The sequence below is a fragment of the Erpetoichthys calabaricus genome, chromosome 8 (assembly GCF_900747795.2).
Source record: "Erpetoichthys calabaricus chromosome 8, fErpCal1.3, whole genome shotgun sequence".
Lineage (NCBI taxonomy): Eukaryota > Metazoa > Chordata > Cladistia > Polypteriformes > Polypteridae > Erpetoichthys > Erpetoichthys calabaricus.
In genome coordinates this window covers 180,110,987-180,124,453 of record NC_041401.2, presented here as the reverse complement: position 1 = coordinate 180,124,453, position 13,467 = coordinate 180,110,987, and the positions used below count along the sequence as shown (strand labels likewise).

At 43.4% G+C, this 13,467-nt stretch overlaps 1 protein-coding gene across 2 annotated transcripts in view; it reads left to right on the top strand.

Moving 5' to 3' along the window:
* LOC114656662 (rootletin-like) overlaps positions 1–13,467 on the top strand; it is a 141,008-nt gene that overhangs the window by 5,425 nt on the left and 122,116 nt on the right. Inside the window, exon 1 of one of the 2 annotated variants that reach the window (XM_051930742.1) lies at positions 7,685–7,959. The exons of the other annotated variant lie outside the window; for it this stretch is intronic. The gene's annotated coding sequence lies outside the window, so the exon portion shown is untranslated. Of the gene's footprint in view, positions 1–7,684; positions 7,960–13,467 lie in introns of those variants that run through there. 2 annotated transcript variants of the gene reach the window in all.

Genomic DNA, 13,467 nt, shown 5'->3' with positions numbered 1-13,467 from the left:
AAATTCAAGGTGCTCTTTCCCAGAATGAAGTGATTCTTTGTCAAGAAATGGAGCGACGAGGAATCAGTCCTCCCAGGGAAATGCCATTTAAAGCATTTTAAATTTATTTTTTTAATTAATTTTATTTTTATCATTCCGTACAAATAGATCAATTTTTACAAAAAATAGAATTGAAAACAAATCAAATCATTTAAAGCATTTTTAAGAGGCTAAGACGGTTTATAGTGAATGAGTCTTTAATCAGGTCACTTAATCTGAACTCGCACTAGTTTTATAAAACCGGTTTCAATAAATATTCTCTATATGCCAAACTGCTTTCGAAATGAGAAGGCGAATAAAGGGCACTATATAAAAATGGAGGTGAACAAATGCCCAACGAATCTGCTCCAGAGACGCGCCTGGGTCGTAGATCGTGGAGGAGATCAGCTCTCTGCGTGCACATTCTGTCGCCTGAGGGAAAGGCCCTTGTGTTTGGGACGCCGGTTACGTTGATTTCACCACGTATTCATTGTTTTCCTGTTCCAGGTAATCGAGTCAAAAGACGAATTGTCTCCGCTGTTGCCGCTGGGAACAAAGTCGCGTTGTCAACAAAACGGATCAGGGCAAACACGCTGTCACTAAAATCACGCCTTCCATGTCACTCCGCCTCCGCCTTTCCACCTAGCCAGTCCCGTTCTAAATGGGAATTCGGACCTTTAAGAAGTCGACTCGGCTGCGTTGAAAGATGATGAGTGAACCAACAGAGTCACCCTGTCCCGACAATACAATTCCGCCCCCTAGCGTTCAATATGGGTATGTCACACAAATGCCGGCACTGCAGCCCTTCAAATCCAAGTCCATAATGGGCGCCAACAGAGTCGAGCTGCAGACCTCCAGAGCTCTTTCCAGTTACATTGCGGTTAAGATTATGATTCATTGGACTCACATAATGACGACTGTCCAGTACGTCAACTCCAGGTACTTGGTGCTCCAGGGTGGAGGCTCCGGCCTGCAGAGACACTTAGAGAACTGGGAATAAACTACAGTAGTGCTAAGAGGACTCCATCGTGCCCCACCAATACACTGCTGTCCCCTAGTGGTCGGTGTGCTTCTTTCACACAAGTACCTGCACAGCAGCCCCTAAAATCCAAGTATGGATCTCTGCAGCCTGAAGCCTCCACCCTGGAGATCCAAGTAGGTGGAGTTGACTCCAGTGGGCGCTGATAGTCTAACTGCAGAGAGGCATACCTGGAATAAACAGCATTAGTGCTAAGAGATGTTCACCCGTACACTTATGCCCCCTAGCGGTCAGTGTGGGTCTTTCACAAAAATACCTGCACATCAGCCCTCTGAATGTGTGTGTGTGTCTCACCTACGGTTTAATTTAATTCATGTCAAAGGAACCTTATTGGCATGACAATTATTATGTTTTGCCGAAGAAGACACAGTTTTAGTGCTATCGCTCAAAACATAAAGACAAGGGAATAAAAGATAATGAGAAGTGTAAAAGGGTAACAATAACACAGTAATTAAAAAGGATCTGTATATACAGTATATATTGTAAATAAAAATAGAGAGGGCGGCACGGTGGTGCAGTGGGTAGCGCTGCTGCCTCGCAGTTGGGAGACCTGGGTTCGCTTCCCGGGTCCTCCCTGCGTGGAGTTTGCATGTTCTCCCCGTGTCTGCGTGGGTTTCCTCCAGGCGCTCCGGTTTCCTCCCACAGTCCAAAGACATGCAGGTTAGGTGGATGGGCGATTCTAAATTGGCCCTGGTGTGTGGGTGTGTCCTGTGGTGGGTTGGCACCCTGCCCGGGATTGGTTCCTGCCTTGTGCCCTGTGTTGGCTGGGATTGGCTCCAGCAGACCCCCGTGACCCTGTGTTCGGATTCAGTGGGTTGGCTAATGGATGGATGGATGAAAATAGAGATACAAAATGAAAGGTTGCGGCACCACAGGTGAACCTGGTATAGCAGGGGTCTCCAACACGTCGCTCGCGAGCTACCGGTAGCTCGCCAACCCTTTCCAAGTAGCTCACCAAAGGGTTAATGAATATTACATAAACTTGATTAGTCAAATTAGGGGGTGGGCGATCCTTCCAAAAAATCATATCACGATCCACAATCTGAATTGCAATCTATCTTTTCAATGTGGCAGACACTTAAGAGAATATCAAACTCATCATTCAATAAATGAAAAAAAAGAGAAAAATATCCCAAACAATATGCAATACATTTATAGAATACAAGTTAGAGGATAAAGTCATTCATAATATTGTTTCTGATGAGTCTTTAGTGTAATTTACTTGTAGTTTTTTTACAACGTTTTATTATTCATTGATGTCCAAAATAGACAGTTGTAGTGAAATACTCAAGAACTGATTTTCTATCAATAATACAGTAACTAAGGCAGGGCCATCTTAATAGCATTATAGGCCCCCCGGGCAAAGCAGTGCACTTGGGCCCCTACCTACACAACCACTCACAGGAATAAAATTGTAAATGGTCGATAAAATTAAGCATATATTTATTGTATTGGTACTTCCATGTTTAAACATTAAATAACATGCTGTACAGCAAAGATTAATCAACACAAACATTTGAACAATATAACATGAGCCTTGAAAAACATATAAATGATACTTAGTTGGTAAACCATACAGACGGAGTATGAAATTGCTATGAATTATTTATTATTAACTAAGTGTTCAACACAAACATTTGTGAAATTTCTTTGCAGAGAATTGAGTTGAAGTGACGTAACTTTTACGTGATGTTGTGTGTGAGATCCGTACACATACCTGCATGTGAGGTTACAGAGGTGACCGTGATACTAAATCAGAGGCGAATGCCAATGTCCACTTGTAACACAATAACAAATATTTATAGTTTAGTATAGTATAGGATTTATTTATTGACAGCAGGTCACAACATACATAGATTAGCATGGAGCCTCTATGCTCGTGGGGCCCCCGGGTAACTGCCCAGCGTACCCATGTGTTAAGATGGCCCTGAACTGAGGACCAAACCATCTTCCTCCTGTACCCTGCATGCTCTTCTCTTTACCCTCTCTTTAAATACAATTGCTTCTCTAACAGAGGAGTGCCCTGATGCCCAGTGCCTACCCTTGGGGGTTGGCAAGTGAAACGAGAAGATGGCAGAGCCCCCAATATAAATGAAAAAAAAATAAATGCATGCATAAATAGACGATTCATCCTATTCTGGCCCCACTTTGTTTTCTTCTCTCAGTCTCTGCCAGGCAGCAATGCACCCGCCTGGTTTCTCTGTTGTCTGGGCACCTTCCCGAGAGGAATGGCCAGTTTGCTTATGTCATTCAATGCTGGAAGTTCTGGAATCAGTTCTGTCAATGTGGTGAAGCCAGAGTCCTTCACTGCCCTGTATGTGGGGTATTGCAGAAGGAAGTCTTCTTCATCTTCAATCTGTCATAAATCGCACTGCTTAACTGACTGTCCTGCCTGACTCTCCCTGTTTGATGATGGTGGCCAGTTTCTACTGCCATATTGTGGCAGCTCAGTCTGTACAGGCTCAGTATTTGTCTGTCCTTGGGGTCTTTTATTGGGCACAGCTATGGCATGAAAGTGACTGATGGTAGCATTCCAATTTGTTTTGCAGTTGCACACTCTTAAGGTGCCAGTGAGGTTCTTGGGAGTGAAGCTGTAGGAGAACCATTTTTGTATCTCAAAAGCACCATCCACGTGAAAGTTCCAGAAAGAACCCCCTATTTAGATCCATAGCAGATTTCATAAATAGCCTTACATAGATTATTACAGATTTGTGAAATACCAGTGGGGTCCTGATTTTAGCAGGACTCTCATTGCACACCATTACTCAGGTGAAGTTCAGTTCTTCTGGATCTCTTACCCTGCTAGGTTGCCTGCTATACACTAAAGCTGTTTCCCAACCTTTGTGGTGCCACAACCCAATTTGTCACATGCCAGTGTGTCTGCATGTCCCCCGTGTTCACAATCCACCTCTGTGAGTTTAGCACAATCATCTGAGCACAGGGAGTGTGATTCGGGGGTTGATCCTTGGTGAATCAATCAAGATCATATGAGACGGGGTCATGGAGGTCACGGTGCTGCCGCTGTGAATTGAGCATGACCATCGATTGGGTTGGGTGGCATTTCATCTGGGGTTTGCTGCAACCCACCAGTAGGGAAACACTGCACTAAAGATTTCTGTTTTGTCCACATATTAGTTACTTTTTCAAAGCCCAGAGAACCAGTTCCATATCCCAGAATGAATGAATCTTTGTTGAGTAAGGTTAGTACAATGATCCAGAGAACCCAACAAAGTGCTATTGTAGAACTAGAATTTTTAAAAGTGCGTTCTTCTTGTCTTCATTGGTGTTGTGACCTGGAATGCCAAAGCACATCAAAAGCTGCAAATGTACTTCCAATAATGCCCACTAGAGGGGGAATATACCGACAAAACCCTGGCTAGATAAACTGGCAAACACAGAAACTGCATAAAAATAAAAAGGTTTTATTCTTTACAAAAAATACTCTATAATACAATGAAGCTCTGAAGAGCACAATGGCAAAATGGAGCTACATAAAAAGGCAAGGCAATCCGAGCAAACCAAGTCCATAAACAGAATCTGAAGGCGAAGTCAAAAAACAGAGCAGAAGAAAACAATTCAATAGATCACTGGACGTAGCAAAAACACAAGAACTCACCAAGACTCACTAGTGCATTCGAAATGAACGGGACTTTGGGAGACCCCCTGAATTTGTAGGGTGGAGGGTAGGTCCTGGTAATGAATGGCAGGTGGCCCCTCCCACAAAACACATGGAACATACAGTACATTGACACAATCAACAATAAGGAATAATGCAAATGATTAACAAAAACAACACTAAAATAAATAAAAGAAACAAAAATGAACAAAACAGACCTAAAACATGAATTTGAACCCCAGCCAGGATCCAACAGTTAGGTGGTGTAGCGTGTTTTGTTTTCATCTGCAGCTTTTCCAATGCTGCTACCTGCAGTCTTTTCCATGCCACTGGTGTGTTCAGTGTTCTGAGGGGCTATGTCAGGGTGGTGATGGCACACAATGTCACAATGACTCCTGACTCCCTAGTCCATTCGAAATAAACCACCAGGAATTGTGGGAGGCTCTCAGTATTTATAGGATGGAGGGTAGTTCCTGGCAGTGATTGGCAGGTGGCCCCGCCTCTTGAAGGAACCACCCACAGAACACGTGGAACATAACAAAGGCAGCTTATATACTGCACATAGACACAATCAAAAGCAATGAGTAATGCAAAAAGTGATCAAAAATAAAAGAAGCACAAAAGACCTGAAATGTGAATTTGAACCCCAGCCTGGGGGTACATCTGGGCCGAAACTCAACAATTAGGGGGTGTAACGTGTTTTGTTTTCATCTTCAGCTTTTCTGATGCTGCTATCTAAATCTTTTCTATGATACTGGTGTGGTTCAGTGCTCTGAGGGGCTGTGCCAGCGAGGTGATGGCACAGGATGTCATATTTGATTCCTGGCATTGTGATGGAGAGAAACAGTAGAGGTCTGGGCTACTGTTTCACAGATGGTCCCAATATTTCAGTGCTCTGAGCAGCAGTGGGATGTGGCATTGTTGGTGGCACTCCTGTGCAGCTGGAGGACGTGTTGGAAGAACGTCTGGTGCAGGCTCCCCAGTCCCTTTCTCACCTTCTGTAAACTTCTGGTGAAGGCCCCCCAGGTGACCCTCTCTCTCTCACGCAGAGGCAGCCTTAGGGGTGTGCGGGGCCTCGGGCTGACAAACCCCACGCAGGGCTGGTAACGTCAAACGTTGTTACCGGTATGTGTTGACAGTATAAACTTGCGTGCAAATTTAATAAAAAATAATGTTAGCGTATACCTGACTTTCTCATTACAGTATTCGGCTGAATTTATGCAAGATAACATGTGGACTTTATCAAAATATAACGATATAATCTATTTTAAAAAGTGCAATTCATAGTTCATGACAATTCCAGGACAGTACAAATTGCGATGCGGTGTCATGCGGAAATTAGCAGGGCCTCCTCTAGAAAACGTATAAAGTGCAAGTCTCAGGCCTGGTCTTAGGTATTATGGGGCCCTAGGCGAAAGGGGGGTCCAGGGGCCCCCTGAGGGGGGCGGAGCCCCCCGGAAGCTCTGCGAAATGCGTGAAAATTAGACCAAGGAGACGTTTTCTTGTAACATTATGAGGTCATCACCCTGCGTCCCTTTTTCGCCCGGAGTAGTTAGCTGCTACAATTTAGCCAGTTTGTTTCCACTGGGCACCACGTGGCGGTATGTAGCTAAGCCCAGCTTAGTTTTTTTGTATTTTTTCTTTTTTTAGTTTTTTTGTCCTTTTTTATTTTTTGGGATATTTGAAACTTTTGGAATGCATTGCGAGGGGAGGTGCGGGCCGGGGGCCTGGCCGCCGTCGATCCGGGGCCCTAGGCGGTCGCCTACTTCGCCTATGCCTAAGGCCGGGCCTGCAAGTCTACTCTGAGTCTCGATATGCAGGATGTCATAGTCATAACTCACGTTGATGTCATGTCAGCCAGTTATCATTAGTGATGCATGTTTTTGTGCATTAATATTCGGACTATGGAATGTTTTCAAAGATGTTCATGTACGGAATTTAGACGAGCGACTTTAAAAGGGTTCCTCTTAGAAGCATCTCATATATATATTGAAGAATATAACTTGACAAATCCGCTCGACAGGGGACCCTTCTCTCTCACCTGCTGTAAACTTCTAGTGCAGGCTTTCCCCGGACCCCCTTTCTTTCCTGCTGTAGACCAGATAGATAGATAGATAGATAGATAGATAGATAGATAGATAGATAGATAGATAGATAGATAGATAGATAGATAGATAGATAGATAGATAGATACTTTATTAATCCCAAGGGGAAATTCACATACTCCGGCAGCAGCATACTGATACAAAAAAAAAACGATATTAAAGAGTAATAAAAATGCAGGTAACAACAGACAATAACTTTGAATAATGTTAACGTTTACCCGTCCCCCAAGGGGTGGAATTGAAGAGTCGCATTGTTTGGGGGAGGAATGATCTCCTCAGTCTGTCAGTGGAGCAGGACGGTGACAGCAGTCTGCCGCTGAAGCTGCTCCTCTGTCTGGAGATGATCCTGTTTAGTGGATGCAGTGGATTCTCCATGATTGACAGGAGCCTGCTCAGTGCCCATCGCTGTGCCACAGATGTCAAACTGTCCAGCTCCATGCCTACAATAGAGCCTGCCTTCCTCACCAGTTTGTCCAGGTGTGAGGCGTCCATCTTCTTAATGCTGCCTCCCCAGCACACCACCGCGTAGAAGAGGGCGCTCGCCACAACCGTCTGATAGAACATCTGCAGCATCTTATTGCAGATGTTGAAGGATGCCAGCCTTCTAAGGAAGTATCGTCGGCTCTGTCCTCTCTTGCACAGAGAATCAGTAATGGCTGTCCAGTCCAATTTATCATCCAGCTGCATTCCCAGGTATTTATAGGTCTGTACCCTCTGAACACATTCACCTCTGATGATCACGGTGTCCAGGAGGGGCCTGGGCCTCCTAAAATCTGGACCCAAACCTCACTTGCATACAGGCGGACAGGTGAGATCTCCCGATCAGAAATCTTCAGGCAGGTTCTCACTGGTGACTTTAGGTGACAGCGTCTCTTCCTGATGGTGCTTTTTCCTGAAGAACTTGAATGACACTCATGCAGTATCCTGACGCGCCGTGCATGTGGATTGTGTTCCAGTAGCGAGCTCCTCCTCCTTTGTATAGTGTCAGTTATCCAAAGCCCACCCTCTTGGAGCTGGTTAGCCGTGCCAGACTCCCACTCTCCACCCTAGTGGGCGTGCTCTGCTGCGACTCTGCAAGTTTTGTTTTAAAAAGTGACGGCGGCAAAATCCGGATGGGAGCAGCGAATCTCCCCAAATATTTGTGGCACTAATGGTGGGGGTGGGAACGACCCGGCAGACAGGTAGGGCTGCTTTTTTTCCCCCTCTCTCTCTCTCCCCTCACATAAGACGGCGGGCACGGAACCAGCAGGCAGGGAAGGCTGTCAGTGATTGCGCCTGGAAGTGAACGTAGAGAAGGGCGAAAAGGGGGCTAATGAGAGGCCACCGCGTCTGCGGTTTCCGTATGCAGTCTCTCACAGGGCAGATGCACGCAGCCACTTGACAAACCTGCCCTTGACTTGATCATCGACAGGTCGTCTTCTCCCTAAATCGTGTAGCGGAAAAGCGAATGCCGGATTCGTCACAGCTGCTGCTGCACCGATCTATGGGTGCGACTGCCGCCCAGCCGGCGTCACGCGGCTTCAGACTCAACACTTTACAACAAGGGCAGATGACGAGGCTTCTCAGCGATGCCCCGAGACGACTTGCATTGTTACAAAAGTTTCCTTTGTTTGGACGAAACAGGAACTCCTCCTCTCGAACTGCCATTTGTGCCACACTTTGAATGTGGCCTCCATCCCACCCAATTCAGCAGCGCTTGCACGTTTATGGAAAAGCGGTTTTTAAATCCGGAGACGAGAAACTTGACGAGACAGAACTTTCTCCGTTTCTGCGCCCATTCAAACGCATCAGTCGCAGTCTGATCGCTAAGGGCTGCAGCAGGGAGGGTCGGGACCCTAAATGTGAAAGTGAAACGCACTTGAGCTCAGGTGCTGCACTCCACCTGGATGTCTCAAGTGCGGAGATATAAGGAAATAGTTGCGTATAACAGTTCGGAGTCCTCGTAATGACAGGTTAGACAGACAGACAAACTTAGGAGAGGCAGGTCACCTATATGCGTAATTGTCCGAGGCTGCTTACAAAAATCAATATGCATTGTGTTATATACAGTACGTAGGCACGCCGCTGCTTTGCAGCGGCTCCCACACTTAAAACACGAAGTTCTCCTTGCATTGGTGGGACAGGCTTCTAAATAAAGAAGGCCAATGCAGTTAACCAAATCACCACGAGAGGGCGGCATGTGAAAATGTAATCTACGTGTTTAAGGCTCGGGGGCGACTGCCCTGCCTTCACAAGATGGGAAACGACGCAGACTCTTAAGGCGCGCTGGTTCATGGTGGGGACGATTTCTTGTGCAATCTTTGTTTCAGTCTGTAGTATGTTTTCCTATTTTTCTGGTGTACAATGATTTGAAAACACAATCTTTAGTATTTATGACGGACAAAACTGATTTAAAAATCACTGCAGTGTTACTCGTGTCTGTCAATTGCATGTAAGTAGAAACTATTTTAGAAAACCAGATAATTAAACGTTTACTGGAGGCAGTCCGATGCTGGTTTTTGCCTTATGTTTCCCGGAGTCCACTAATGAAATAAGGGAGTGCAGAAAACGTTTAATGGGAGTGTAAAATGAACAGATTTGTTATAATGCAATCCAGTCGGGCATTTCTTAGGACATTGAATTATGAAATATTGTCGCAGCATTTTGATGATAATTAAAAATGATCAACATTTCTACGTCCATAGTGAACAGTCATATTTGTAGCTCATTATGTTATGTTCAGAGCTGATTGAGTTACTCGGCAGAAAGGCTCTGAAGTGGAGAGTCGAGGAAAAGATTTGTTAGTAACCATAGCAACTGACGTGTCCGGTTCCTATAGATACCGTGTGCTTGCGATCGTATTGCTCTGCGGCTATCTCTATCTATCTATCTATCTATCTATCTATCTATCTATCTATCTATCTATCTATCTATCTATCTATCTATCTATCTTTTTGTTAGGGTACATATTTATTATTGATTTTTTAAATTAGCATTGCTTTGTTCAGTATCACTGTTGGTCTTATTACATACATACTATGCTGCATTGTTTCTTTATGTGTCGGGCAAGCAATCAAAAATGTTATGTAAGTCATAATGACAATAAAATTAATTGAAATGAAAGCATTTTTAACAGGAAATATGATCAAATATCATTTTTTAAAGCAAAAAGTGTGTTCCATTTCACAGATTAAATGTAATAATTAAAATTTCTTCATTGTCTATTGAAAAAAACCTAACTTCAAATAAAATGACTTTTAAAGTCTAATTCTATAGTGTCTTTAACTATCTATCAATTCATTATTGATTTTATTTCTCTAGCTATTTATCTTTTATCTATCTAGTGTCATTTAAAGTTTAAGTGTGGCATTTTTTTTCTGAATTTTATTAATTTAGCAGCCCCATTTTAAATGCTTTTTAAAAGTATTATTGACATATTTTTGTTGAAATTACTTGAAAATGCCTTCACTGATTTACAGTATGTTCCATGAAATATGTTAGGCAAAGTCAGGGCCAGCCATGCAATGACATTTTCTGTTTCTATTTTCTTGTACACGTCTTAATCCAAAGCAGAAAGTTATCTTATACTCGGGGTGCCCCGTTTTCCTGTCCCATCCCGAAGATGTGTGTGTTGGGTCGGTCACTAACTTGAAGCTGGGCCATTATGATGATAGTGTAGGAGTCGATGTAAGCTGGAAAGAATTGGTAGCTATCCATCCATTTTCCAACCCACTGAATCCGAACACAGGCCAATCCCAGGCAGGGCGCCAACCCACCGCAGGACACCCCCACACCAAGCACACACTAGGGCCAATTTAGGATTGCCAATCCACCTGGGTGCCAGCCCACCACAGGACACACACACACACCAAGCACACAATTCAGAATCGCCAATCCACCTAACCTATATGTCTTTGGACTGTGGGAGGAAACCCACGCAGACATGGGGAGAACATGCAAACTCCATGCAGGTAGGACCCGGGAAGCAAACCCGGGTCTCCTTATTGCGAGGAAGCAGCGCTATCACTGCGCCACCGAGCTGCCAGATTGGTAGCTATGTTCATGAAAATATGAAGTACCAAATTTGCATTTCAAGTATACGGTGTGTCACACTGTGTCAGAAGGACTGCCATTAAGAGACCTAATAACCTTATGTGAATTTCCCCTTGGATCTGAATTTCCCCTTGGGATTAATAAAGTATCTATCTATCTATCTATCTATCTATCTATCTATCTATCTATCTATCTATCTATCTATCTATCTATCTATCTATCTATCATATAGTGCCTTTCATATCTATCTATCTATCTATTATATAGTGCCTTTCATATCTATCTATCTATCTATCTATCTATCTATCTATCTATCTATCTATCTATCTATTATATAGTGCCTTTCATATCTATCTATCTATCTATCTATCTATCTATCTATCTATCTATCTATCTATTATATAGTGTCTTTCATATCTATCTATCTATCTATCTATCTATCTATCTATCTATCTATCTATTATATAGTGCCTTTCATATCTATCTATCTATCTATCTATCTTTCTATCTATCTATCTATCTATCTATCTATCTATCTATCTATCTATCTATCTATCTATCTATCTATCTATCTATCTATCTATCTATCTATCTATCTAATAACAAAGAGCAACAGAAATGCTGATTTCAGTGTTCAAAACACCCAAGTCAATAAATATGCCGAATGAAACCAGTAAATACACAGACAAGGCTGCACAATATCCACCTTCAGACTGCACGTCTAAGCAAAGAACTAAATAAAATTTAACATTACTCTCTAATTGGAAATACAAGCAATGCCATGACAAAAGAGCCGCAGCATGTTAACACGTCGTATATCCATAGGCCACAATGTTTATCTGAACTCCATTCACTGTTGTTGGCATTTGCTGATGAAACAGTTAAACTGACAGAGTGACCCCGGGCCATCTTAACGGCATCATAGGCCCCCAGGCAAATGAATGAGCAGGGACCCCACTTTTGATAGCAAAACAACGACATACTTAGGCATCAGAAACATCAAGGACCCCTATGCTCCTGGGGCCCCCACCCGGTGCCCATAAGTTAAAATGGCCCTGAAAAGACGTCATAGCAAACAGATGCACTTGTCAAATGTGGGGAGCCCAGTAGCTGCGGTGGTCCACGTGTGTGTGTGTGTCTGTCTCCATTGCCACAGCGCTCATTACAACGTGCAAAATCATTATGAAGCTTCAATTCCCTTGTGCTACTGAGCTCCTGAATGGACAGCAGCAATTTTAACTTTTTTATTTTCTCTCGGTGTCAGGCCTTTTGTTCAGTATCCTTTGCTTTCTCCCTGAAACCACACAGACTGAACAAACTGAGGGGAGCAAGTGTTTTAGGAAGAAGCCCTGTGGGTGGAGCCTTAGCAGCGGTGGATTTCACTACACACTTTTTAAGGGGTTGTCCCCAGATGTGTATTCTCATTTGGGAATCATATCTGGCCCCAGGCGACCACCCTAATCTATCCCAAAATGTACCTCTGTGTGCATTAAATGATCGATTACATAATCATAACGTCTTTTTTTTTTCAAATCTTTTGAGCCAACATCCATCTGTAGAAGTAAATCAAAGTAAAATTACAAATGGTACATAATTTAGAAAGTGGCTTTAAATTTCATGCATTTTTATATAGCGCTTGTCAGTATAGAAACTGAAACGTCATAAATGACACACCGTTCAAGGTACTGAATTTAAATGACAGGCTTTTTTCATTAAATCATAGCATTTCATTGCCCCTTGTCGTTACAGAATAAACCTAAAAAAGGAACCCAATAATAAACACTGCAGGGTGCCATTTAAGCGATTGTTTTGGTTATAATTACAGAGCACCGTGTTTGCGCTAGTTATGTTATTACTTATTGTTAGGACTTTTATGTTGATACCACTTTTCATTATTCATATTTTCAGCTGTACCTGGCGAATTTTTGGATTTTCTTTTTAAGGTTTTGGCTTGGATGGATGGATGAAGGGGTTACGTGAAGTGTTCTAGCGCTCCGAGTGAAGTGTCTTTTTATTCTTTTCACCAGCTGCTCACAAGACCCTCGTCGTCCTCACAGTCCTTTTATTGCACGTTATTTAGAAGTGGCAGCCACTGCTGACCCAGTGTGCTCCTTCATCTCGATGGCGGCACCTGCCCTCCACAAATTATAAAACCGGCTCTCCTCAGCTTTGCCTTATACTGTACTTGTTGCCGTAGCTCCGATTTCAGTCTCTACAACGGAAATGCGTTTATTTACAAATGCCACATTTTCCTAACTCTTCCTAACGTAATCTGTAAAATTCTTGTAGTTGCTTGGATGATTTGAGTGTGCTAGCCGTGTTCCTAAATGTTAATGCAATGAAGCTCTGTCCATGCGGGACAGAAAGCCCGGTCATTTAATATTTTATTACAGTTGTTTTCCCTCTAAAATGCCTTGTTTATTTTCTGTTTAACTGCGCCGACCTGCGCGCTTCTTGTTAGTCGTGCTGCGCAGATGAAGACTGAAGTCTTTGCATGTTTGGAAGTCTCTCTCCTTTCACGGCTGTGCACCCGAATTCTGGAAACACTTGGACTCTGTGTGTGGGCGGGGCCTGGGCGGTGACACGCCTCTTACCCGCCCCAAATCCAAACCCCCATCTAAGCGGCGGTCAGATCGACTCCTGGGATGATAGGATTT